The sequence below is a fragment of the Callithrix jacchus genome, chromosome 14, assembly GCF_049354715.1.
Source record: "Callithrix jacchus isolate 240 chromosome 14, calJac240_pri, whole genome shotgun sequence".
Taxonomy (NCBI): domain Eukaryota; kingdom Metazoa; phylum Chordata; class Mammalia; order Primates; family Cebidae; genus Callithrix; species Callithrix jacchus.
In genome coordinates, this window is record NC_133515.1 from 101,027,504 (window position 1) to 101,053,553 (window position 26,050).

General features: G+C 34.3%; 1 long non-coding RNA gene across 1 annotated transcript; it reads right to left on the bottom strand.

Moving 5' to 3' along the window:
* Positions 1–4,416: 4,416 nt before the first annotated feature.
* On the bottom strand, positions 4,417–24,604 carry LOC118147402 (uncharacterized). Its single transcript, XR_004733765.3, has 2 exons — positions 24,563–24,604; positions 4,417–6,072 (listed from the first exon to the last, which is right to left on the bottom strand). It is a non-coding gene; the product is annotated as an uncharacterized LOC118147402 (long non-coding RNA).
* Positions 24,605–26,050: the final 1,446 nt, after the last annotated feature.

The following is a 26,050-nucleotide window of genomic DNA, read 5'->3' on the forward strand; positions in this document are numbered from 1 at the left end:
GAACTATACTTTCCAAACAGCTCTGTTAAAATGCACTTCATTTCACATGAATTTCATTCATTTAAATTGTACAATACTGTTTTTCTGCTATATTCACAGTTTTGCAACTATCACCATAATCAAAGTTAATAACTTTTTCATCACCCCCAGAAGGAACCCTATACCATTTGTAATCCCTTCCTAATTACACACATCAATCTTATGCAGCCAATAATCTGTTTCTATCAGTTTTCCCATTCTGAGCATTTTCTTTAAGTGAAATTATACAATATGTACTTTTCTGCAAGTCATCCCTTTCATTAGCCTAATGTTTGTGTGAGGCTTATTCATGTTGTAGCATGTATTAGTACTTCATTCATTTTCATTGATGAATAACATATAATCATTTGGTTGTACCAGAGTTTATTTGTCCACCTATCAGATGATGAATCATTGTTGTGTTTTTGGCTGTTATAAGTAATGCTGCTAGGAACATTATTGTGTATGTCTTCATCGGTACATAGGTTTCTCTTGGTTATATGCCTGCTGGGTTATATGTTAATTCCATGTGTAAATCTTTGAATAATTCATATGCTGTTTTACATTGCAACCAAAAATATACATAAGCGAAACTTCCAGTTTTTTCACATTATCAACAACCCTTAATTTTTATCTCCCTTTTTTATTATAGCCATGCTAGTATTGTGAAGAGTTATCTAATTGTGGTTTTATTTGCAGACCCCTAATGACTAATGATGTTGAGCATCCTACCAAGTGTCTATTGGGCTTTTCTTATTTCTTTGAAAAATGTCAATACAAATTCTTTACCCATTTTGAAATTAGGCTATCTTCCTGCTAGTATGTGCATGTGGATACTTGCATGAAAGAATCCAGCATAATTCTAAAGAATTAATAAGTGGATTATTAATGCTTAATTGTGCAGTGAAAATTCTTTTGCTTTTGATTTATTTCCATCTTGTAATAAATACCCGTTTTTTTCTTCTATCTTAAATATAGCATAAAGTTTTACTGTTATCACTATTTAAATAGAACATTTTAATGGAATAACATGCACCAATCTTAAAATGCCACAAATAAATTTAGATAAAGTCAATTAAACTTTTAATTTACATGCTAGGTATGTAAACACTGGATCCAAAGGCTTGGTGCAACTACCGCATACAAAAAATCAAAAGAACAGCATCAGTTTTTTCATGGCAATTTTACATCATTTATCAGCTATATTGTAATCTATTTCTGCAAAGTAACTATAATATTAATATTCCAATTATAATTGATATATTAAAAATGTTTTGCAATATTTTTATTTAAACAAGAACACATCTCAAGGCATATTATATTTGATAGATACAGGACAGATATCATAGTGAGGAGGGATTGACTCATATGGTAAATAAGGCATTTTTTTTAACATAAAAAGGTGCTCTGGATCACCAATATTATTGAATGCAATGGCAACAAATAATACAATGGTATCTTTTCAACAGAAAGATAAAATGTGTTAATATTACTCTCTGCATTTCAAATGTAACTGATGTGTATCGAAGGTTTTTGTTTACTGGTCATTTCAATACTTGTCTTGCAGTAACAATATGATATCTGTGCTATTATTACTCCAACCATTTTACAGATAAAAACGTAAAAACATGAGATTAGGTAATTTGTTCAACATACTGTTATTAACTACTAGAAACTAAATTCAATCCCGGGAGGCAGAGCTTCAGAGCTTTCACTGTTTACCCCTGTGTTATCTTACATATTTCTCATAGAATAAGGACAGAGCGCTCTGTTAATTTGTTTCTTGGTACTGCCTTTCTCAGGGCTTGTCCAGATATAAGCTTTTTACATTCTCTTAAGAATGATTGGAAACTCCCACCGGCTGTCATGTCACCTTCATTGATGTTTATGTTTTTACCTTCTGTATTTCTTTTCTGACTCATTTCAACACACCTGATGCTTTTGCATGTATTGAATGGAGGTGCTCAAAGATTGGCATAAGTTGGAGAACTTGTTGTTTCTCCAGGTGACTGCACTTCACAGCCATGATTGAGACATAATGGTCTAGAAGACAGGAGAATATTGCTATACAAAATGATGTAAAACAGTAACCTCTGAAACTGTAATAACCCTGAAATTTATAATCTGAATAGCACTATTTTTAAATAAACAACTGAAATATACCACAAATAAGCGTAAGTAATAGTATCACGAGCTATTAACTCACCTGAATTACGTGAAACAGTAAATTTTCATGTGAAAAATTCTAAAATACATGTTTTATCTTTTTATTCTTAATTAATTAATTAATTAATTTTGAGATAGTCTTGCTCTGTCACTCAGGCTGGAGTGCAATGGTGCAATTTCGGCTGACTGCAACCTCTGCCTCCCGGGTTCAAGTGATTCTCCTGCCTCAGCTTCCCAAGTTGCTGGAGACAAGCACTCACCACCATCCCTGGCTAATTTTTGTCTTTTTAGTAGAAACAGGGTTTCACCCCTTGTTACAGTTCTTTGAAGTCATGCTTCAGGACACAAGGAAGGGAAGAATAGACACAGGGGCCTTGAGAACAGAAGGTGGGAGGAGGGTGAAGATGAAAAGCAACCAAGCTTATTACCTGGGTGACAAAATAATCTGTACAACAAACCCCACAACATGAAAATTACCCACGTAACAAACTGCACGTGTACCCCTTCAACCTAAAATTAAGTTGGAAATTTAAAAAAAAATGCTTCAGGATCTTGATTTCACTTACTTAAAATTTTCACTGAAAGCTCTTCTCTCATCTGAAGCTGATCTGGACGCAATGGTTTTGGAATCCATTGACTGGGCAGTGTGCGCCACTTCAATGTTTTAGTCAAGAATTGTGTAAGCTGAACCAACTTAGATGTCTACAGTGTTTGTCATTGTTTTTGATATTAATTTTGAGTCCTCTTCAGCTGAGGCACAAATGATGTTAATTTTTTCTTTGCATTGATGTGAATTGTCTGTAATTTCAGGCTTTATCTTTCAAACGGTCTTGCCCCTTATTATAGCAAGTTATCCATGTAAGAAAACTACTGGTTTATTTGGGGCATCAACCTCATAAACTTTTCATAAAGCATCAATAATTTTAACACTCTTCCACCTATGCCTGCCCATGAATTTGATATATGTGCTTGTGTCAATGTTAGCAAAATTCACGTTGCTTTGATAGTGGCTCTTTTCAAACTTATCTCTTATCCTTCTTAATGCCTCAAACTAGATCCTCCAGACATGTTTTAACAAGTCAGTACATGTTTATAATGGTGCAAAAATATTAAAATCCATGCATAGATTTTGTGATAATATATGTTTCTCATGGACTTTTAAAGATTCCTCCTTTGTGTTTATGTATATGTACATACGTGAGAAGAAATTATCTAGGGCCAGAAGATGAACCATGGCAGAGGAATAGGTAAAAAAAATTAAATTCCTGGAACTTAAGCTAGGATGGAATATTTTACAGAGGGAAGAAAATGCTCCCTATCAGCCAGGGTAGAAAGATCTTGAAATCCTCAAAACATTGAATGGAATCCTCAGAGACTGTCTACATTAGTAAGGTTACATCAACACTAAATGTTGTTCTGGACCCACCAAAAGAAAGCTTAGAAGTAAACTTCAAAAGGAGCCAATTGGCTAAAAGTAATTTATTTGTTCAATACAAACAAAATAGAAACTTATTTTTTAAAAAAACACAATAAAACTTATCAGCCATCAGTGAATACAATATAATACATGCAAGAAAATTACCTGCTTTTTTTCATCATCCCCAGTCAAATGAAAAATCCATCAATTATTATTGTTTGAATTTTAGCCACAGTCTTTTCCAATTCTAGAATTTCTATTTTGTCTCATTTTCTATTTATATGCTGATTTTTTTAAACTTTTATTACATTAAAAACTTGTATTGCTGTTCTTTTTTAAAGGTAATTTTGACAACCATTTAAAAATTCTTGTCTGGTAGTTTTCAAATTTGGTTCATCTCAGGATCAAGTCACTTGATTTTATTTCACCTTGAAATTTGTTTAATGCTTTGTGTGTTGATTAACTTTGTTTTTATGCTTAACAGTATATAGGTTATATCATAAATATTTTGAATGTTGTTACTTTTTTTTCTCTGATGAGTAATTTTAAGCAGGTAATTTTCTTGCTGTATTTAAAATGCAAACCTTATAGCATAGGCAGCAACTCTCATGTTTGATATGTGTTCTTTAGCAGAATTTTCTTAAGTGTATTCTGCAAACACATTTCAGAGATTAGTCAGAAATGTCAGTAGAGAGAATCGAAGAATTTTTATTGGCTCTTTCCTTTTTAAGATTCCCCTGTTAATTTATTGATGGTTCCTCCTGGCTTTAGGTTTCTAAATCTTTTCATCCAAAAGATTGTGCCTTTTTACACTGATACCTCCTCCATTTCTGGGCAGGGCATGTGGCTAGCACTTATCCTCAGGCCTAAATCTGTGCAGCTGGGGAACTATTTTATGCCACCCCCACATCCCTCATCCCACTGGAATCTGACACCATTTGTTTACTCCAAGTGACTTAAAGTAGTTACCTTTTGTAGAACGTTTGGATTTTATAGGATTGATATCTAGTTAGGAATTACTCTTTAGTTAGCATGCCATACATTTTACTCCAAATATTTGGATATTATTGAAAATGGCATTTTTTTATTTTAATTTCAATTTCCAACTGTTTGTTGTTATATGTAGTAGCATAACAGATTTTTGTATATTAACCTTGTATTCTGCAATAGTACTAAATCATTTATTAGATGATACTTTCAGATTTCTGGAAGCATACCCATGTCATCTGCAAATAAATTCACTTTTATGCCTTGTTTTCACAAATGTATGCTTTTTAAAATTACCTTATTTTGTTGAGTTAAATCTCCAGAAAAATATTGCACAAAACTTATGAGTGTGAACATTTTTGTCCTGTTTTATATCTTAGAAAAAACATTTATTCTTTCACATCTAATGTTGCTATGTCCTCTCGATGAACTCATGCCTTTTTATTGTGAAATTTTATCTCTGGTTCTAAAATGCATTTTCTCTTATATCAATACAGCCAGTCTACCGCTCATTTCAGTAGTGTTTGCAGAGTAGAGCCTTTTCTATCCTTCTTTACTTTTAACCTATTTGTGTTTAGGTTGATAGTTTCTACCCCATTCCCCAGTCCAACACTTTTTACTACTCCATTTTCTTCTGGCTTTCATCATTTCCAACTTAAATACTGCTGTAACTTGCATCTTGTTCCATTCTATGTAATGATTCTTTCCATCACTGGCTGCTTTTATTATTTTTTTAAATCACTGGTTTTAGCAATTTGATTTTAATGTGCCTCAGTATGATTTTCCTTAATTTAATTGTACTCATATTTTATGGAACTTCTTGGATATGTTGGTTTATATTTTCAATCAAATTTGGAAAAGTCTCTACTATTATTTCTTTAATTGTTTCAATTGTCTTCCCTTATCTTCATCTCTTCATTCATTCTCAGACTACAGTTTCACAGCTTAGATTGTTAGCTGCTGTCCCAAAGCTCACTGATGTTATGTTCATTTATTTCAAGTCATTTGTCTAAGTTTCATTTTTTAATAGTTACTATTTCTGTCTTCAAGTGTGCTGAATATTTTCTTCTGCAATGTGCAACTAGCTACTAATTTCATCCAGTGTATTTTCCATCTTGGATACTGTATTTTATCTCTCAGAGTTCTGTTTTATTGTTAACGTCTCTACTTTCTTTTTTCAATGTACTTAATTCTTCCTATGGTCTTAAATACATGAAGTATATTCATAATGACTGTTTTTAAAGTTCCTGTCTACTAGTTCTACCATCTCTGTTATTCCAGTGTCTTTTCTGTTGGTTGTTTTTTTTTCTGGATATGGGGCACTTTCTTCTGTTACTTTGGACATCTGATCATTTATTGGATGCCATCTCTTTTAATTGTATGTATTGTACACACGAGAATCACTTGAACCTGGGAGGCAGAGATTGCAGTGAGCCAAGATGGCTCCAGTGCACTCCAGCGTGGGCGACAGAGGGAGATTCTATCTAAAAAAAAAAAAAAATAGCAAGCTGGTTTCAAACTTAAATAGAATGGAAACATATCTAAAATAGCCAAAACAATCTTTAAAAAAAGAAGAACAGTTAGGACTTATATTATTTGATTTTAAGATATGTTCTAATACTCTAGTAATTCAAAGGTTTAAATCTAAGAGCTAAGACCAAAGCATTTCTAGAAGAAAATCTAAGAATAAAGCTTTGTGACACGGTATTCAGCAATAGTTTGCTGAAATACACAAATATCATAAAGTATAAAAAAATTAGGCACATTGAACTTCACCAAATTTTTAAAAAGACCATCAAAATTAATATTAAAAAATTAAAAGGCAAACAATAGGGAGAAAATATTTTCAAAATATTTTTCTGACAAAAGGCATATCCAGATTACTTAAAAGACTTTAGTAATTTAAAAATCAAGAAGTAAAAACTAAATAAATGAATACATAATAAAAGGAGCAAAATATCTGAACATTTATTTCACCAAAGTAAATATATAAATGAAAATATTCACATAAAATAGATGCTTAATATTATTCATCATTAGACACAAATTAAAACCAAAATGACATATAAATACAAACCCACAGGAATTCTAAAATTAAAGACCGCCAATTGCAAGTACTGACAAGAATAAGTAGCAACTGAAACTGTCATGCAAAAATGGTACCATCCCTTTGAAAAACAGTTGGGCCATTTTGAGAAATTAAGCATATCATCACTGTTACCAGAAATATTACTTCCAGGTTTTTGCCAAAAGAACTAAAGATACATATATTCATAAAGATGTGTATTTTTTGAATTTGCATAGAAATTCTTTTTCATAAAACTGAAAAATTTGAGTCAACCCAAACTTCTATTATGTAATGGATGGAAAACAAACTGTGATATACTCTATCTCTATCATATTACTTAGCAATAAAAATTAACAGAAATTATGTGTCCAAGAAATGTGTCTCAGTTATGGACATTTTAATAAAATCTTGAAAAATCACTAGGGGTTAGGTTGCTAAATATATGAACATACTTTATTTTCGAGTGACTAAGAAAGAAAATGGTATGGGTTAGAGTGGCTTTGGAAGCATGACAAAGAATAGGAATTCTACTTTAAGTGATATTAAGAAGTCATTGGAATGAGGGAAAATTACATTATTGTATCAATGAAGATAGAGTGTGACCATGGTGTTTGTGACATATTTTAGAGATGGAAAAAATAATATTTTAAAATAGAATGGCTATGGAATATTAGGAAAAGAACAATCAATGGAGATTCTTAAGTCTGGGGCTTGAGCAAAAGGGAAGATGCTGGTGACATTGAAAAGGCTGGAAAATGAACACAGTTTAGGTGGAGGGAATGGAGACCTCTGGTTTAGACATGTTAACTGAGAGGTTTCTGAAACACCTAAGTATACAGTGTGACAAGTCAACAGGAGAAAAGGAAAAATTTAAAGCTTGAGATATAATTTGTGTGTCATAAGCATAGAGATGGAGTTTTAAAGTCACAGGTCTTAATTAACTGACCTAGTGAGAGTATATATAGTAAGAAATGGGGAAGGGGGAAGGGATTATTCCTCTGAGGAATTCTTGGAGATGGATGGAGCAGCTTAAAGAGATTGTAATACAATTAAAAGAGGGTAGCATCATACAAGCTGGGAAAATGAAACAAAATTCAGAAGAAATTGGTCTTCATTGTGAATACTGCAAGAGCTTTATGAGGAAGAGAAGTTATTATTAAATTTGGAAAGCTGGCATGATGAGTGATCTTGTCAGCAAACATTACAGTGATAGAATAGAAGCCCAATTACAGGATACTGAAAAAGAATGGGAGTAAGGAGGTGGAACCAATACCTGGAGACAATGCCTCCTGTAAAATGTGAAAAGACCTATGCTTCAGGAGGATTTCTATTTTCTTTACTGATGGTATGGATATCTGTGCAATAGTAGATTTCATCTCACTCAAAGCTCTCCAGTTTGGAGTGCACAGATTGTTTCCCACTCAGCCTGCCACTGACCTGTTCCAGCTCTGAAGAGCTTGTCCTCCTACTCCAGACACTAAGTGGGCTCTGGAGCCCTCACAGGTTTAGCTTGGTGGTCCTCAGAGGCCACTGCCATAAATTCTTTGTGAGGACCTAAGTAAGATCTTGTACAGAACACAGTTTCTCAGGAGCTACCTCCACAAGTATTGAGTCTCACATTTCCTTTAGTAAAAGCTTTCTGTGGAATTGTGGCTCCAATCTGCTCTTGTACTTTGGAAATATTTACAGGTTATAATGACATAAAACAGAGGGAACTTTTATTTCTTCCATCAACTCACTGCTAGAATTTTTTGGGGCCAGATAGTTTCAATGGAAACAATCTGGCCCAAAGTCAAAATATTGAGTCCTCATTTCTACTCTCTGTCTATGTTAAATATCTCTCCATTTTTTTCTAAATACCAGAAAGTTGCTTAATCTCACAACTACTCCAACTTGTGGTAGTCAAAAACATATTGCCAACACAATCCCCTTTGTTCTTTTAGCCTTCAGCCCAATATGTTAATCCTACTGTTCCTCTGGACACCTTTTGCTCCTTTCTGACAGCCACTGGATCTGCATTTTACCTAGCTAAGTTTTCCTGTTTTCAATCCATCCAACTCATGTCCTTGGACGGAGGGCAGCACTGGAAGCTGCAACCATCAATTTCCACCCTTGTCATTCAGAAGCAAAGAGTGGGCTTATGGGAAATACTCCCTAAGCATCTTCTACCATCATCAAAACTATGCATCCTAGGGTCAAAGTGGTTATTCACAAGTAGTGTCCAAGAGTTTATATATACAAAATCCCGTTTTTCCTCATACAGTCTAGTGAGGAAAATGGTAACATTCTTATTTATAGATAAGATAATTGACTCAATTGTTTTATCTAATAAGACCAAAGTTCACAAGCTAGTAAGTGATAGGACAAGAAATGAAATTCATGTTCATCGGACTACATACACCATGGACTTTTTACTACTGAAATACTTCTTTTCAGAAATATGTCACCAGAATGTTACTTTATGTATATATCTTAGTCAATTTTTCTTTTCACCTGTCTGGGTCTTGGCATTTGTTGCTGTTTCTCTCACTTCTGCACATTTCTCAACACCCAGTTCAGGCAAATTTCCTCCTCAAAACTTTTTCTGACATCCACCCCTAGGCTACAACTCACATGCTTTCCCAAAACACCTTATCTATTCTTACTGAGATGTACAGTATTTGTCTGTCTTCCATAACAATATAACCGCATATGTTTATGAATGAATGGATGAATACCTAAATAAATGAATACATAGGTGAATCTGTCTTTAAAAATCTCAGCATAGTTCATGCATATCAATTTTGGAGCCTCCACACATTTAGGCAAAGGCATACCTTGCTAAAGATCCTTAATAGAGGTATTTCTCTCTAACCCTGAGCCAGAGGTAGCAGCTGTCCTCTAACCTGGGATTATTTTTACAATATACTGTGCCTGTCAAGCAGGAGTGACTGGAATTTTCCTCCTAGTGTTTTCCACCTGCAACGCCTCCTCTGAGCTGTGCCATTTCTGCCTGTTTGGTCCCATCCCTCCCTCTCCACTAGCAATTGAGAAATCTTTCTGTCTCTTAAAATGAATACTGTCAATTTTCTCAGATGCCATTTGCTCCTGGTCTCAAGACCTCTGCTCCCTGATTAACCACTCTTTTCCTTTGATGCTTGAAGCTCTCTGGCTTCTTAATATCTGCCACTTTCCCCTTTTAAAGAAAGATCTCAGCCCTGTCACTTGCACTAAGTGCCAGCTCATCTTTAACCTTCTTTTCTTCAGGCCTTGAAACTCTCTGAGTGCCTCTCTCATAACAGTATCTGTAATTGATTTCAGACTGGGCTTGGCTCTGGTGAAGCTGGGCCAGTTCAGGTTAGAAAACAACTGTCTTGAGGTTGTTAGCCAGGCATCTTCCTGTTGCAATTTACTCCTGACTTGAGGCAAAAGGGCACCTTTATAGTTAAAGAAGTTACATTTCTGAGCTCTTTGCACTTTGCTTTTGCCAAATCACTCACTAATCGGCAAGTAGTAATAGAGTCAAAAATTTCCTGCGGAGTGCAGAAGGCTAGGCTTGGGTTTCAGATAGCTGTGGAACTTCCATTCTACCCTTTGGTTTTCGCCATTACTCTAAGAATCATTGCTTCTATTGGTATACTGCAAGCATTTCTGTTTTAAGAGTATCACATTATACAAGGATAATATATAATCTAGTGAGATACTGAGCACATTCCTGGATTGTTTCTAGATTTGTAAATCTTATCTACTTCTTTTCAATGTTTCAATGGCTCTGTGGATGTGAATATCCAACACTAATAATTGTGATCCCTCCCATTATTCTTGTTAAGGTTGCTCGCCACAACCTCTGCCTCCAGGGTTCAAGAGATTCTCCTGCTCCTGAGTAGCTGTGATTATAGGTACACACCACCACAACTGGCTAATTTTTGTATATTTTAGTAGAGATGGGGTTCCACCACATTGGCCAGGCTGGTCTCGAACTCCTGACTTCAAGTGATCCACCTGCCTCGGCCTCCTGAAGTGCTGGAATTATAGTCATGGGCCAGTGTGCCCAGCCTCTGAACTGTGTTTTTACCTACAAATAACCCTTTCATGTTTTTGTTATGCACTATATCCAATCAAATGAACTGTCCTATGATTTTGTCTGCTAAATCAATCTAAAATGTATCCACTTTCCTCCATGTTCACTTTAATTATTTCTGTTTTTCTCTTCTATTAGTGCAACCTCATTCTGATTGTTCTCCTAGATTCTAGGGTTTCTTTCTTCTAGTCTGTTTCTTTCATTGCGGAAAGAAATCCATCCATAACAAAAAAACAGTTTTGACTACTACAGCCTGCCTTTATCTCTCAATAAAGATAATTAGAGGAATAGATTTAATAAAAGGAATATTATGGTGACCCATAAGAAGCCAGTGTTTTCTTTTGGACCCAGTGTTTTGAGTCTGAATACGAGGATCATTCCTGCACTGACCCTGTTCTCCAGTTTTGACTACCCATATCTTGATGTAAGAAAACAAACAAATAAAACTCCTCACTATTCTAAGAATAAGGGACATAATTTTTAATGTAAACAAAAGGATTTGTATGGTAGACCCTTGCCTCCTTCCATAGTAATTCTTACAATTTTTTTTTCAGATCTCTAGTTTTTCTGGAATTTAATTAATTGGAAAACTCAATGTACTCTTCCACATCAGAATGTTTCTACATTCTCTTTCTGCCTGCCATGCTATTCCTTCTCAATTTGCCTACTTCAAACCTCAGCTCAACTGTTCGGATCTCAGAACGATATTCAGAGCCAGCAATGTTGCATCTCTTTGACCCTGTCTCTGCCTTTAAATGTCTCTCTGATTGCAACCAAGAAAAGTTCTGTGCATTTTAGGAGTTTTGTAATTACAGTGGGCATTGGGACCATGTAAAATCCAGTGAACTCTTCCCATTTTGAGAGCTATAATCATACTTGTATCTGAAAATTTCCTTATGTCATTTAAGGTAATATAGTCACAGATTCCAGTGATTGCAGCCTTGACATCTTGGCACAGGAAGAGATTATTCTATTCTGCTTATCATATTCTTCTCTGCTTTCCTACAACACTTAATCTGAACTATTCTGTTTGTGTGAGACAGAGTCTTGCTATGTTGCTTAGGCTAGCCTCAAACTCCTAGGCCCAAATGATTCTTCTGCCCTAGCCTCCTGAGCAGCTGGGACCACAGGCATGTGCCACTGAGCTTCGCTCATCTGAATCATTCTTTCTACACTTAAATCTCTCTGTCTATCTATCTACCTAGCTACCTACATACCTACCTACCTGCCTATCATCTATCTATATCAAAGTATATATCTTTTCTGGTGTATTAAACTGAAAATTATTTGAAAACAAAATGTATACATAATTTGCTTTTCTATCTGTCAACTATTCCAATCATATCTGCATGGACTTAGACAAATATCTAATCAATACTAGGCTTCATTTCACATTTACTAAAATATTAGATACATATGAAGTCTAACACTCAAAATAGAAAAATGTGTCATTCCCTAAGGATATATTTTCCTAACAAAATATTAACAGATATATTTTGACAGACATCATTTTTCCTATAGAGCAGGACCAAGATAAAAAAATACCAAATTTAAGTTCAGAAGTGTTTTAAAATGTCTTTAGGGAATTACTAGGAGTCTACTAAAATGACTCCTCTGCAGAAAAGTCAACAATCTTGATATACAAAAAGAAAGAAGCTACCTGAAGAGTAAAGAGAAGCAGTTATAATCTGGCACAGAGTCCTCTTGTGAGTAGAAATATTTTCAGGACTAAGTTGTCTGTTTTTGTCTCTTCCAGTTGGGAGACAGAATAAGTTACAACTCATGGGAACATGGGGTTTCCTCATGGAGAATATATTCTTCAGAAAAGTTACAGAAGTTTTGAAAGAGATGAGGGGGTTTCAGAAATAAATTAGCCAGAGAGGGAATCCCCAAATTCTGTCTTCCACATTCCTGACTGACCTCAACAAGGTACATATAAAGCAGATACAGCTGCTCAGTTACAGACAGAAGATTGAACTGTCACCCAAGAAATAGATTGTAGTTTGGGTCCAACCAAGCCAACTATGTATGAAACAAAAGAAGCACAACAGAAAAAACAACAGAATCCACATTTCTGATTTCCAGGATGCAATCCAAAATTATCTGATACGTGAAGTAAAAGGAAAACAGGAACCCCTCAAAATAAAAGATAAGGAACTGAGACCAATCCAGATGACCCAGCTGTTACAATTGACAAATAAGGATGTTAAATCAGCTCTGATATTCCTTAATTATGTAAGGTATACTTGCTCTGCATAAATATGGAAACTGAGGCAGAGAATATAAGATTGGTGTTGCTATTCAGGGTCCTTTGTAGTTCTGTATGAATTTTAGAATTGTTTTCTTCAATTTCTGAAAAAAATGGCACTGGGACTTTGAAAGGGATTGCATTGCATCTGTAGGCCACTTTTGGTAGCTTAGTACATTTTAAAGCACTGAAACTCCTGTCTCAAATTAGTCTGTTCTGTTCACTAATCCCTAAACTCATCTTCCTTTAGGAAATCTAGATTCCCTTTCTCAATAGAGACTAGTTTCTCTCATCAGGATTAAGTGGGAAAGGCATGCTACTATATAAAGACTATTAAAGAGTAATTTTCTGCATAGAAATAAGCATAATCTCAGCCTTGAATAAAAGGAGTAGGAAGGAAGTTCTAATGAATACAAAATTTCATTCAGAATAAAGCATGTATGCATAAATAGACACAGATTTTAAATAGGATGAGAATGTCAGTGTCAGGGTTGAGATAATTTCACACACTGATGGTGCTAAGATGGAGCTGGACAGGAGACATGAATGGAAAAGCCTGCTTTCAAGTATAGAGTATAAAAGAAGCAATTCATAAAACAGCAACAACTAATTTCTGCTTTCTGTAATTTAAGTTTTTATGTATATTTTTCTGTGCAATTTTACTTAACTATTCATGTACACTATCCCTGCATTCTGTAACTTTTTGCTTATTCCTTTATGTAGCTTATTCCGTTTGGTCTTATCCTTAATTCTTTTCATGTCTGTCTCTAACTGGATTATAGGCGCCTTGGGGACTGGATAATCAAATTCATATCTATAGCTCTGTTTCCTCACATTGTATATAAAGGATATTATCAACATGCATCTGTTGAACACATGTTAATTTCCTATTGAGCACCTTTGAAAAAAGATCACATCTTCAATACTGTTGAGTATTTTCTTATCAACACAAATTTTAAAAATATTTATGTTGTTCCTGTGACAATCACAAAATTTTACCTCTCTTTTGGTTTTAAACTTTGTTTGATAGACACACTTTTCCAAATTCCATTGTTAAATTAGCATGTTCAATGTTTGCATATCCTCATAAATATTTCTCTGACATAATAATGAAATAACAATTGACCTCTAACTCATCCTCCACATTTCTGTTAGAATACTTTCTGAAATACAAATCCATCATACCACCACTCTGCTAACATATTATCGATGGTTCTCTGTTGCCTGCAAAATAATAACAAAATTCCCCCAATATGTGCATTACCTGGCCTTTTGTTTCTTATCTCTTCCAACTAGTACTTCCATGACTTAACCACACTGAACAACTAAGTATATTGCAAAACTTGTGTGCTGTCATATATATTGAATGCCTGCCTATTGCCCAAATCTCTGCTAGCTTCAATCATCAGTTAAAGTTAATTAAAACGGATACTTCTGGGGAAGGCTGGTCGACAAGTATGTTAGTCACTTCATACTCAAACTTTTGTAGTGCTCGTAGTCAACTCTAGATGGTGCTTATCATAGCATGTGTAATTAACTGTTTTTTTTCTTGCAATGAACTCTAAATCGTATGGTTTTCTACATTCTCTTGATCTAACCCAGTGCCTAGTAAGGAAAAAATAAAATAAATAAGGCAGCAAATGATAGGAGATTAATATGTTTGCCAATAAAATAAGATTAAAGTGTGGTATTTGATGGGGATTAATATAAAAATGTAAGCTTAGATTCAGAATGTCTATTATAGAATAATTAATGGATTGGACTTGATTACTAGCAACATTAAAAAATGTTTAGGTGTTAGAAAACTACACGTTAATTATAAATATGGAGTGTTTAGGAGCATTGAAGAGATAATTAAATTACGTGAGAAACTGAAGTCCCATTTTATCATACATATCTCAAAAATTCTGTTTAGTTTTATCCTTTAAAATGAGCTTTTGAAAATTGAAGTCAAAGAATAATCAACATTGTCATAAATTTAGAAATTATGTCACATGAGAAAATAGTGCTAGTGATATGGAGCTTGAGGAAAAATTGCTTATAATAAAAATAAATGCTATCTTCAAGTATTAAAATCACCATGCTTTCAAAAAAAAACTAATATTCTATCAATTCTAGCAAGGTCTCCTTCATAAATGCCCAGGAGATTTCCCATTTCTCATATCCATATGCTTAAGATTTTCAAGATTAATTTATTATTCCTACATTGGCAACAAATATAACTGCATCATAAATATTAATTACAAGGATCAGTATCATTCCTTTCACCCTATCCCTTATAATGTCATTACATTGTTTATAAAACAAATTTCTCACCTTCTTTTGCTCAGTGATACAATTTTAGAACATATAAACACTTTGATTTTCAACTTTTCAATAGGTGTTCATTTTTGGAAAGCAAGAACTATCAGAATTTATTTTAGAATTTACAAAAACATGTATGCATAAAACTCTTCTTTGCCCTTCACCTCCATTTTAATTTACATAGCAGTTGTTTTAATTAAGGTTTAGAATTTGGGGCGTATTAATTTAGCAAGATTTTTTGATGTTCAGAGTTATCTTCAAAAGTCTGTGTAAAATGCTTACTGTGCAAGAATAAAGGGGCATTTTAATAAACCCAACAGGCAAGAAAAGATAAAGGGGCTTACAAATAAAGTCAAATTATAATATATCTTACATTGTTAAAAAAAATAAAAGGGGCATTTAAAAAATTAAATAAAGCACAGGAGCTAAAGTAAGGGTTCACTGGTAATCACATCTCTGTGAAGAGATGTGGCACGCTCAGTGGCTTCCATTCCACAATCTCCACTCTACTCCTTTCCCTCTCCAGGATGTTCCACTCTAATTCCCAAATACTTTTGCAGAAAGCTCGTCTTACAGGTAAAAGTGCAGATCAGAAAAAAATGCTACTATTTTTCTAATATTTTTTCTGACTCCAGCCTGAAAAATATATTCTTTTCATAGCACAGATTAAACTACTCTGATCTGGAAGAGCTTACTATAAGTACTTAATATATTGCAATATTTGGTATCATCTTGCCTTTGGTTATCAGAGGAAATTAAGGGAACAAGAAATTTGTTTATTGACAGTGATTATTCTTAAAAAAAGGTAAATATAATTGTTTTGATCTGCTCAGCCAAAGCTGACTATAAGATTACTTCGGTTTGTAGATTTCGTCAACTGCATTTAACCTAGGATAAGAAAACAGAAATCTAAAGAATTCTCATCACTCAGTTTATAAAATTAACTTGTCTTCATGAACAATATCATTCCCTCCCATTTCACTTTTCTGGTTTTTCATGATAATCTAGGCAAGATATAATATTTTTCAAGGATTTTAGAAACTCATTAATTCCTTTTATTCCATTTTTTCTTGTAATCATAATACATGACAACAATATTTACATGAATGCTGCATTAGTTGTCTATTGTTTTATAACAAATTGTCCAAAATTTTATGGCATAATATAACAATAAACATATGTTATCTCTTATATTCCCGTGGGTCAGAAATTAGGGAGTGACTTTGGTCACTCTCAGGAACTTGGGGGCTCTCAGGAATTTCAATCAGATGTCAACTGGGGCTGCAGTCATTTGAAGGCTTGACAGGGGATGGAGGATCCACTTCCAAAGGGGCTCTGTCATATTATTGCTAAGTTCCTTCTTATATTTGTCAGGAGATGTCAGTTTCTCACCATAAAGACCTCTCCAGAAAGCTGCTGGATGGCTTCCATGGCAATTGGTTAACTCCTTACGGTTAGTAATTTTGGTTAGGCAAAATAATAAATGAAATGACACCTCAAAAATCACACACTATCCTTCCTCAATATTCACTTGGTTGTGCAGGTTGTCCATGATTCAATATGGGAGGTGTTTTAATCCTTTTCCACAATTGTCTTCTTCTGAGTGCTCCAAACTGTTCCAACCTCTGCCTATTACCCAGTTCCAAAGCTGCTTCCACATTTTTGGGTATCTTTTCAGCAACACCTTTTCAGCAATACTGGTACCAATTTATTGTATTAGTCCATTTTCATGCTGCTGATAAAGACATACCTGAGGCTGGACAATTTACAAAAGAAAGACATTTAATTGGACTTACAGTTCCACATAGATGGGAAAGCCTCAGAATCATGGCAGAAGGCAAAGAGAGCAAGTCATATCTTACGTGGATGGTGGCAGGACAAAAGAGGAACACTTGTGCAGGAAAACTCCCCTTTTTATAACCATCAGATATTGTGAGACTTGTTTACTATTAAGAGAACAGCACAGAAAAGACCTGCCCCCATGATTCAATTACCTCCTGCCAGGTCCTTCCCACAGCGCACAAGAATTCAAGATGAGATTTGATTTCATGTAAATGTGTTTAAGTTCTTTGTAGATTCTGGATATCAGCCTTTGTCAGATGGATAGATTACAGATTTTTTCTCTGACTCTGTAGGTTGCCTATTTACTCTGATGATTTACAAGAAAAAAATCAAACAATCCTATCAAAAAGTGGGCAAAGGATATAAACAGACGTTCCTCAAAAGAAGACATTTATGCGGCCAACAAACATATGAAAAAAAGCTTATCATCACTGATCATTAGAGGAATGCAAATCAAAACCACAGTGAGATACCATCTCCCACCAGTTAGAATGGCAATCATTTAAAAGTCAGGAAACAACAACAGATGTGGAGAAATAGGAATGATTTTACACTGTTGGTGGGAGAGTAAATGAGTTCAACCATTGTGGAAGACAGTGTGGTGATCTTTCAAGGATCTAGAACCAGAAATATCACTTGACCCAGCAATCCCATTACTGGATATATACCCAAAGAATTATATATCATTCTACTATGAAGACACGTGCACATGTATTTTGCCTGCAGCACTGTTTACAACAGTAAATACTTGAAACCAACCCAAATGGCCATCAGTGATAGACTGGATAAAGAAAATGTGGCACATATATACCACAGAATACTATACAGCCATAAAAAATTATGAGTTCAGGTCCTTTGCAGGGGCATAGATGAAGCAGGAAACTATCATTCACAGCAAACTAACAAAGGAACAGAAAAACAAACACTGCATGTTCTCACTCATAAGTGGGAGTTGAACAATGAGAAAAAATGGACACAGGGAGGGGAATATCACTCACCAAGGCCTGTTGTGGTGTGGGGGCCTAAGTAAGAGATAGCATTAGGAGAAATACCTAATGTAGATGAGAGGTTGATGGGTACAGCAAACCACATGGCATGTGTGTACCTAAGTAACAAACCTGCATGTCTGCACATGTAGCCCAGAACTTAAAGTATAATAAACAAAACATGAGAGAGGAGAGAGATTTGTGTGGGAACACAGCCAAACTATATCAGGAGGAAAGTATACAAGGCTGTAAAAACCAGAAATCAAGAATCATTAGCATCTATTGTCCTGGCTGGTTATCTACCACAAATAATTCTTCCAATATCCTGGCCATCTGCAGTGGATTTCTTCCCTTCACCTTAGCCACCCACCCCCAGGTTACACTCCAAAAACTTGAAAAAACTCCAACTATAAGATCACTAACTCAGTTATTCAGCTGTCAAATTCAACCAGCTCTCCTTAAATTTTACTTGTCAACTCCTCATTTTAAGAAGTGTACATTTGCTCAATTTCAAGCACTATTTACTTTTAATTATTTTCTTATTCAACTTAAATTTTAGAGTCTATCATTCCATTATTAATTACTGTTGGACATACCTTCATATCACTGATGTTCAAATTTTACATCAACAGATTATAGTATTTGTTTTCTCATTTTAAAGTGAACTTCTTAACAGTACTGGAAAAGTTCACACAACAGGGCATGTGAGTATCACTATTATTTAATAATTGCAAACCTAAAACAGGACCTCAGTTTTCCCAGGAAACTATAATAGTTTAATCAGCTCATTCTCTGAATGAAACACATTTTTTCTCCCTTAAAATGTGACCAACTCATTTCATCTTTCAATATTACCAATACCTCCTTCTTAACTAAGAACATATAAGCTGTCAGATGGGAAATCTCTTTACTTTCATTTAGCAAACACATAAACCTTGGTTACATCACAGCCCTCCTTTCATTTTTCTGTTTTGTTGCAATAGATCAGTAAGTGTGAAACTTTAGCACGTATCAGAATTACTTGGAGTGTTTGTTAAATTATTGATCACTGGTCCCTGCCCTCATGGTGTTTAACTTCTAAAGCATTCCAAAGTGATGCTGATGCTGCTGGCCTGATAACTGTACTTTGAGAACTACTGTGATAGAGAACATATTATGCCATGGTGTAGTAAAAATCCCTCCACCTGTGCCCTGGGCTCCAACCCCTTCCCATTGTTAGGATTATCAGGATATTTATTAGTCTTATTTTTTCCAACCCCATAACCATATGTATATACGGACATTTGAAACAAACTTTTCTGTGAACCAATACCCTTCATAAATCTCCATTTGACAAATAATTTTTTGAAATAATGTTTCAATGTATTGTCCATATCTATTCATTTCCCTCTGACCCCTCATCTCTTTCCAATGTGGCTGGTTCCGCGATCCACCCCGCTGAAACGCATGTTGATAAATTCATGAAATACCTCCAGCTGGCTAAATCCAAAGGGCATCTTTTTCATTCCTTATATTGATTTTTCTATTTATTCTTTCTCAAAACACACCTGGACTCAGTTACACCATGCACTCCAGGTTTAACCAGAATGAAATGTCACTGTTTTATCCATCTCTGTTTGTTCCCTTTTTATGATTTTTATAGGCTTCTCCTACATTTAGCCATTCAATTTTAGAGTCCCTTAACACTTTTCCCCAGACCCTCAACTCTCCTTCTCTATAATCTGTTTCCACACAGTCTTATGCTTTCCCAACACTTAAATCACCAGCTTGATGCTAATTACTCTCAAATACAAATCCACACTTGAGAGCTTCCTTTTGTTATCCCTTACTGGTCTAGCTACCTGACTGCTTGATTTCTCAATTTGAATAAATATAAGCACCTCAAAGAGAATACTCCTAGACCCTTATTTATTTGCTTTGTTCTCTTGCTTTACACACCAGATTCAACTCCTTCCCATTGTTTCTCATATCAGAGCATAGTTTCCACATCCAGTCAGTGAAGCAAGTGGCAAACCTAACTTCCACCTTTGGTACCTCACTCCTTCTAACACTCCATGTTCAAATTATCATATAGTTGTGTGCACTTCACATTTTAAAATAGCTCTAAAACTCATGCATTTTCATTATCTATATTGATATAATTTTAGTTGCTGTTCCTCCAAGGTTATTTTCTTATAAACTGTAGTAAACTTCTTATTTATGAATTTCTTTCTATTTATCTTGCTTAAACTTGACTAAACTTTATGAATTTCAGAGTTGCTTATTATTATCAGTTCTGGAATATAGTAAATTTCTATTTGTTTATTGCCTCTATATTTGCTTTCCCTTTGGATTCTACTTAATAATACCCTAAAGACTCTTACTTAATTGTCCATTTGTTTGATTTTTTCATGTTTTTATTTTTGCTATATTCTAAAATACTTTTTCTGCTCTAATTTATTTTTTATTTGCTCATTTAATTAATCCAATGACTGTATTTGTCATATATTAAATTTTTAATTTCTAGAAGTTCTTTTTAAATTTTAAAATGTACCTGCCCTCTTCTGATAATTTTCTGTTCTGTTTCATTGCTTATGTAATTTAAAACATAATTTGAAATATTAATATTTTATGTCTGAGAAGTCTGATAAGTACAGAGTTTTGAGATTTGGTTTGCAGTTTGTTACCATAGTTCATGGGGGTAAGGGGCTTCTACCTTGACAACTTACCCACCATTTTTTAAAATTATGAAACTATGAGTTTATATTTAATGGAACTTTATTTTTAGATCCAGTAATCAATGTTTGTCTTTAGATTTAAAAAATGCATTTGATTACTTTGACATGACTTTGAGACTTTTTCTAAACTTAATTTTCCATTTTTATGTATGAGGGTAAGATCATGTTGATAATGTGAATTCAGTTATCAAACAAACTTGAGTATGTGTTTAAGAATTCCCAGGGTAGACTTTTTTTCCTTCCTCTTGATAGACTTAGAGACCGGTGCACATCTTTATGTCTGAAGTCTAAAAAGTTTTAAGGTATTTTTTAATTGATGTATTCCCAATGCCTAAAACAATATTTGACACTGATTAAGTATTCAATAAGTACTTGGAAGAATGAATGTTTAATATTGAGTAGTTACAATTGATGTAAAGAAATCATGTCCTGATGTCCCTGCAGAAAAAGGTACTGATGCAAGGGACACAGAGGCCTCAGGAAACATCTGTGGAGCCAGTTTTGCAGGCATCAAATTTACAGGCTTTCTACCATCTTAAACATGTGTGAATGACTTTTACAGAATATATGCTGACACAGAAAAGCTATTATAAATTAAAAAAAACAAATATGCATTTTAACTAGAAGAAATTAATGTATCTAGTTCTTTCTGAGGCATAAAAGTTGATCAATATTAGGATATCTACTAATAGAATTTATCATGTTATATACATAGAAGTCAAATATGAAGATGGTATCTTTTTGTTTACCAAGTGCTTCATAAACAAAGTGCCCAAACTTGTACTCAAATTTATATATCTTTGACTCCAAGCCTATATTCTTAAACTACAATTTATATTGAAAATTGATTGGCAGGTGAGGGGCAGGACAGACATTTTTCAGAATCCTAGAGTATAAAATAAAACTGTATTGCAGAAGAATAAGTTGTTTGATATAAGTAATCAAAACATATCCATTTCTATTACATATAAATGTGTATAATATACACATATTTCTTATATACCTATAAGGATATACAACAATAAGGAAAATAGCTTTAAAAAATTTCTATACTTCAGAGACAGAGGAGATTTGCACCTGTCTCAATAGTCTATCAAAAGGAAGAAAAATAAGTCTACGCTGAGAATTCTTAACATAAATATATATATATACATATGGATGTGTGTATGTGTGTGAGTGTGAATATAATAGCTAGCATAACAGCTAATGAGAAAGGAACCATCTACAATAACTGTGCATACTTACAGATGAGAACAGCATGCAGTTCTGACAGAAGAAATACTCCAAAATCTTATTGAGAAACAATGGATTGTTAAATATGATAGGGTCTTCAATGATACTATTTTTGAACTTACATCAACAAACAGATCACTCCAAATTAACAAGTGTGTTTTTGTTTTTATGTAAGTAGGGACACAATCAAACAAATAAAATTAACCCTGAGTATTTAAAAAGAAGGAATTCAATGCACAGGATGAATTACACAGAAAATGAAAGAGCTTCAAACAGCAGATCTTAAGCTAACATAAGATTAAAAATAGCAAAAGATAATATTATGCTTAGATTGGAGGGATATAGGGAAGGGGCAGGTTTTATTGGAGCCCAGGGCCCCAGCATAACCAGAATTTAGAGGAGATCTACTGGCAACTTGAGATGTTGTGCAAGGCAGAAAAGGAAGGGAAGAGGTGACTTTGGCCTTACCTCCCTTCTAACCTTCCAGTCTCCCACCAGCACATCCCATTGGCCAAACCCTTTGGAAGCCTTTAAAATTAATCTGTAATGTCAGATTCCCTCCCTCAGGGCACTGAGATATAAGCAAACCAGGAAAGGTTGACAAGCTGCTAGGTGGGCAAAACATTATCTTTTCTTCTATGCTCTTTTCTTAATATGAATATGTACACATTTTTCACTGTATTTAGTATATATACTTGAATGCTCTTTGCATCTTAAAATTGTTGAACGCATTCTTCTTGATCATAATTTGTGTATTTTTTTGAAAACAAATTTTTAATAACTGTCTTTCCTCAATGTATTACCTTAAAAAGTCAAAATTTTGTGACATTATATTATTTCTGATTGTTAAGGTTATAGAAAGTTTATAGGAGCATATTCTTTATACTTATATTTTATTTTTCCTTAGAATAAATTCCTGTAAACTGACTTGACAGGTCAAAGTTAGTGATGCTATTAAGCTTCTTGACTAACAAAATCCTATTTATGTGTTTATAGATATGAAAATTTACAATTATTCATAATTTTATAGTATAGATTTTCTGAACTAAAATTCTGTTTCTGCATTTGTATATATATGTGATAATTTAAAATTATTCATAATGCTACAGTACAGATTTATCACTCCTAAACATTTGGAAAACAAATATTTTTTCTACTAGTGAACAGACTATTTTTTATAATTTGATTTTTCTAACTCTTATTATTTAATAACCTTTTTTTTTTTTTTTTTTGAGAAGGAGTCTCACTCTTGTCCCTCAGGATGGAGTGCAGTGATACAATCTCCACTCACTGCAACCTCTGCCTACTGGGTTCAAGCGATTCTCCTGCCTCAGCCTCCCAAGTAGCTGGGACTAAAGGCTCATGCCACTACACCCAGCTAATTTTTTTGCAATTTTGGTAGAGACGCGGTTTCACCATGTTATCCAAGATGGTCTTGATCTCCTGACCTCGTGATCCACCTGCCTCAGCCTCCCAAAGTGCTGGGATCACAGGCATGAGCCACCACGTCCAACCATAACCTTTATTCTTTTAGGACAGTTTTAGATTCACAGAATTCTTGTGAAGATAGTACAGAATTTCCACATAAATGGTTTCTCCTCTTAGTAACTTCTGATACTATTAAGGTATATTTATTGTATTTAGTTACCAATATTGAATTATTATTACTGTTAACCAAAGTCCATTTTTATCCTAACTTCCTTAGGCCTTACCTAGTATCTTTTTATTGTTCCTTGACCCGCATCTAGGATGCAGCATTACATTTAGTATGTAATGTTTTATGTACTATTTTAAGTATGTGGTATTTAGTATTTAGGCTCTTATTCAGACCCTAAACAGACAGGACTAATAATTGTGATGGTTTCTCAGAGTTCGCATGTTTTTGATGAACTTGACAATGTGGAGCAAAACTAGTCAGTTATTTTGTAAATAATAATGTCCCTGAAGTGAAATGAGTCTGATTATTGTCTTATGATTAGACTAGAGTAACGGGCTTTTGGGAGGAAGACCACAGAGATAAAATGTCATTCCATCACTTCATATGAAAATCTATACTATTACTATAACTTGTCACCAGCGATGTGAACCTTGATCATTGCTCAAGTTAGTTTCTGAGGTAACAAATTATTTGGAATTATTCCACATGGGAAATTTGTTTATTCTCCCCTACTTATATGTTCAGTTAATTATTGATTTATTTCAGTTCGAAGTATGGATATTTATGTTACACTCTAGGTTCTAACATTTGTAATATTTTAAATTTTATAATAATTGTATTTAGTTACCTTGAGGTGAATCTGTGCATAAAAGCTTGATTTTTTTTTTCAGTGACTGACAAATGTTTCTTGGGTTAAAGGTAATACATTCTTGAAGGCTTGTGATATAATTTGCCATATTGCTTGTCATAAATGTTATAAAAATGTCCACTTTACCTCCTAACTACTTCGTAAAGGGCAAGGATGTGGGGAGCAGTAGCCATCTTGTAACTATGTTGCTTAAGCTTTTGTTCCTCTTACCTAAACCTCCATCTTGTGGGCTTCCCTTATTGTTTAAGTTTCACATTCCCGTCTCCATGGTTACTCTCTGACCTCAGCCCTCAGAACTTCCCGCCTTTACTTGTTTATAAGCAACCGCCTTGTAGCTAATAAACGAGACTTGATCAGATCCTTGACTTGTCCATTCTGCGCATCTCCTGTCTTTCTCTTCTAATCCCCAGTCCCTCCCTAGGGTCTCCGTTGCTCGTCCCGCGGGTTGGGACACAAGGAAATTACCTACGTACTCTTTCTGGATCCCCTAATAGATATATTGTAGAGTTTTTTCCATCGTAGGGGCACTGCTTGTGAAGTACTCTATTGTCTACTGCATCTACTGTATGTTTTGCTTTTATCATCAGCAAGACCTCTAACTACACCTGCTTTAGGAATGACATTTAAATCTCATCATTTGGAGACAACACTTAATAAAAATAATCCCCTCTGGGTTAAATTAATATTTTGCTCTACTTTTTCACTTCCTCTTGAAAGATTTGTGAGTTGGGTAGAGACACTCATGGGCATTTATATCAGTTTTACACTTAGTTCATGAGAGTGCAGGTTGCATTTCATCTAATGTTCACAACAACACTCTCTGCATAAGTGTCACTGTTTATGTTTAGAAGTTGAGGAAACAAATTCCAAAAGGTCAGGGTGCCCAAGATTATATATGTAGTCCAGTGTTAATGTTGTGTGAGTGCTTTATACCAAGCATATTTAATCTTCCACAACCCTGCAGAATGTTACTCTCATTTTACAGACATTAAAACAGGAGTTAAAAAATGTTGAGCCTGTGGTAAGCAAAGCTAAAAAGCAGTCAGGTGTTTTTTCCATTTGCATCATGTTTCTTCAAATCCATGCTGCTTCGTGTAGTGTGGATAACAGTCACAGATAAAGGTGGATTTGCCTATATAATTTATGATGTTTATATTTGGCTGCTACTAAGATATAGTAGAAAGCAACAGCGAAGAGTTGTATTATAAAATAAATAAGTAGATAAGCTAGAGTTGAAACAAGAAATTCTAACTTTGATGTCACTGTGTCACTAGCATTACTTTAATTCCAAATACCTTCTTCTTAATCTTATTAAGCATGGAAGTTAAGTCCCAGCATGAATGCAAGTTTAGAGATGCTGGGCTAGACGGCATTATTTGTGAGGTTAGGACATTTCTCATTGCCAACGTTCATGCCAAAAAGTGTAGTAAGATCCCTAGTCTTGTCACATGGTGGCATATAAGCTTTCATCCCCTGGCTAAAGGCAGGGTTATTTTCTTTTTAATAAAAATATGGATCCAGACAGACAAGTTTTTAATCTCAGCTGCTGTGTGCATTTGATCAAAATATTTAATCTCACTAAGCCACTGTTGTCTTATTTAAAATATGATGTATTAAAGATAGCAGAATAAATCCACTATTACTCTTTATAGTTAAAACACACAGAAAATAGAACTAGAGAAAAAATAGAATCATTTA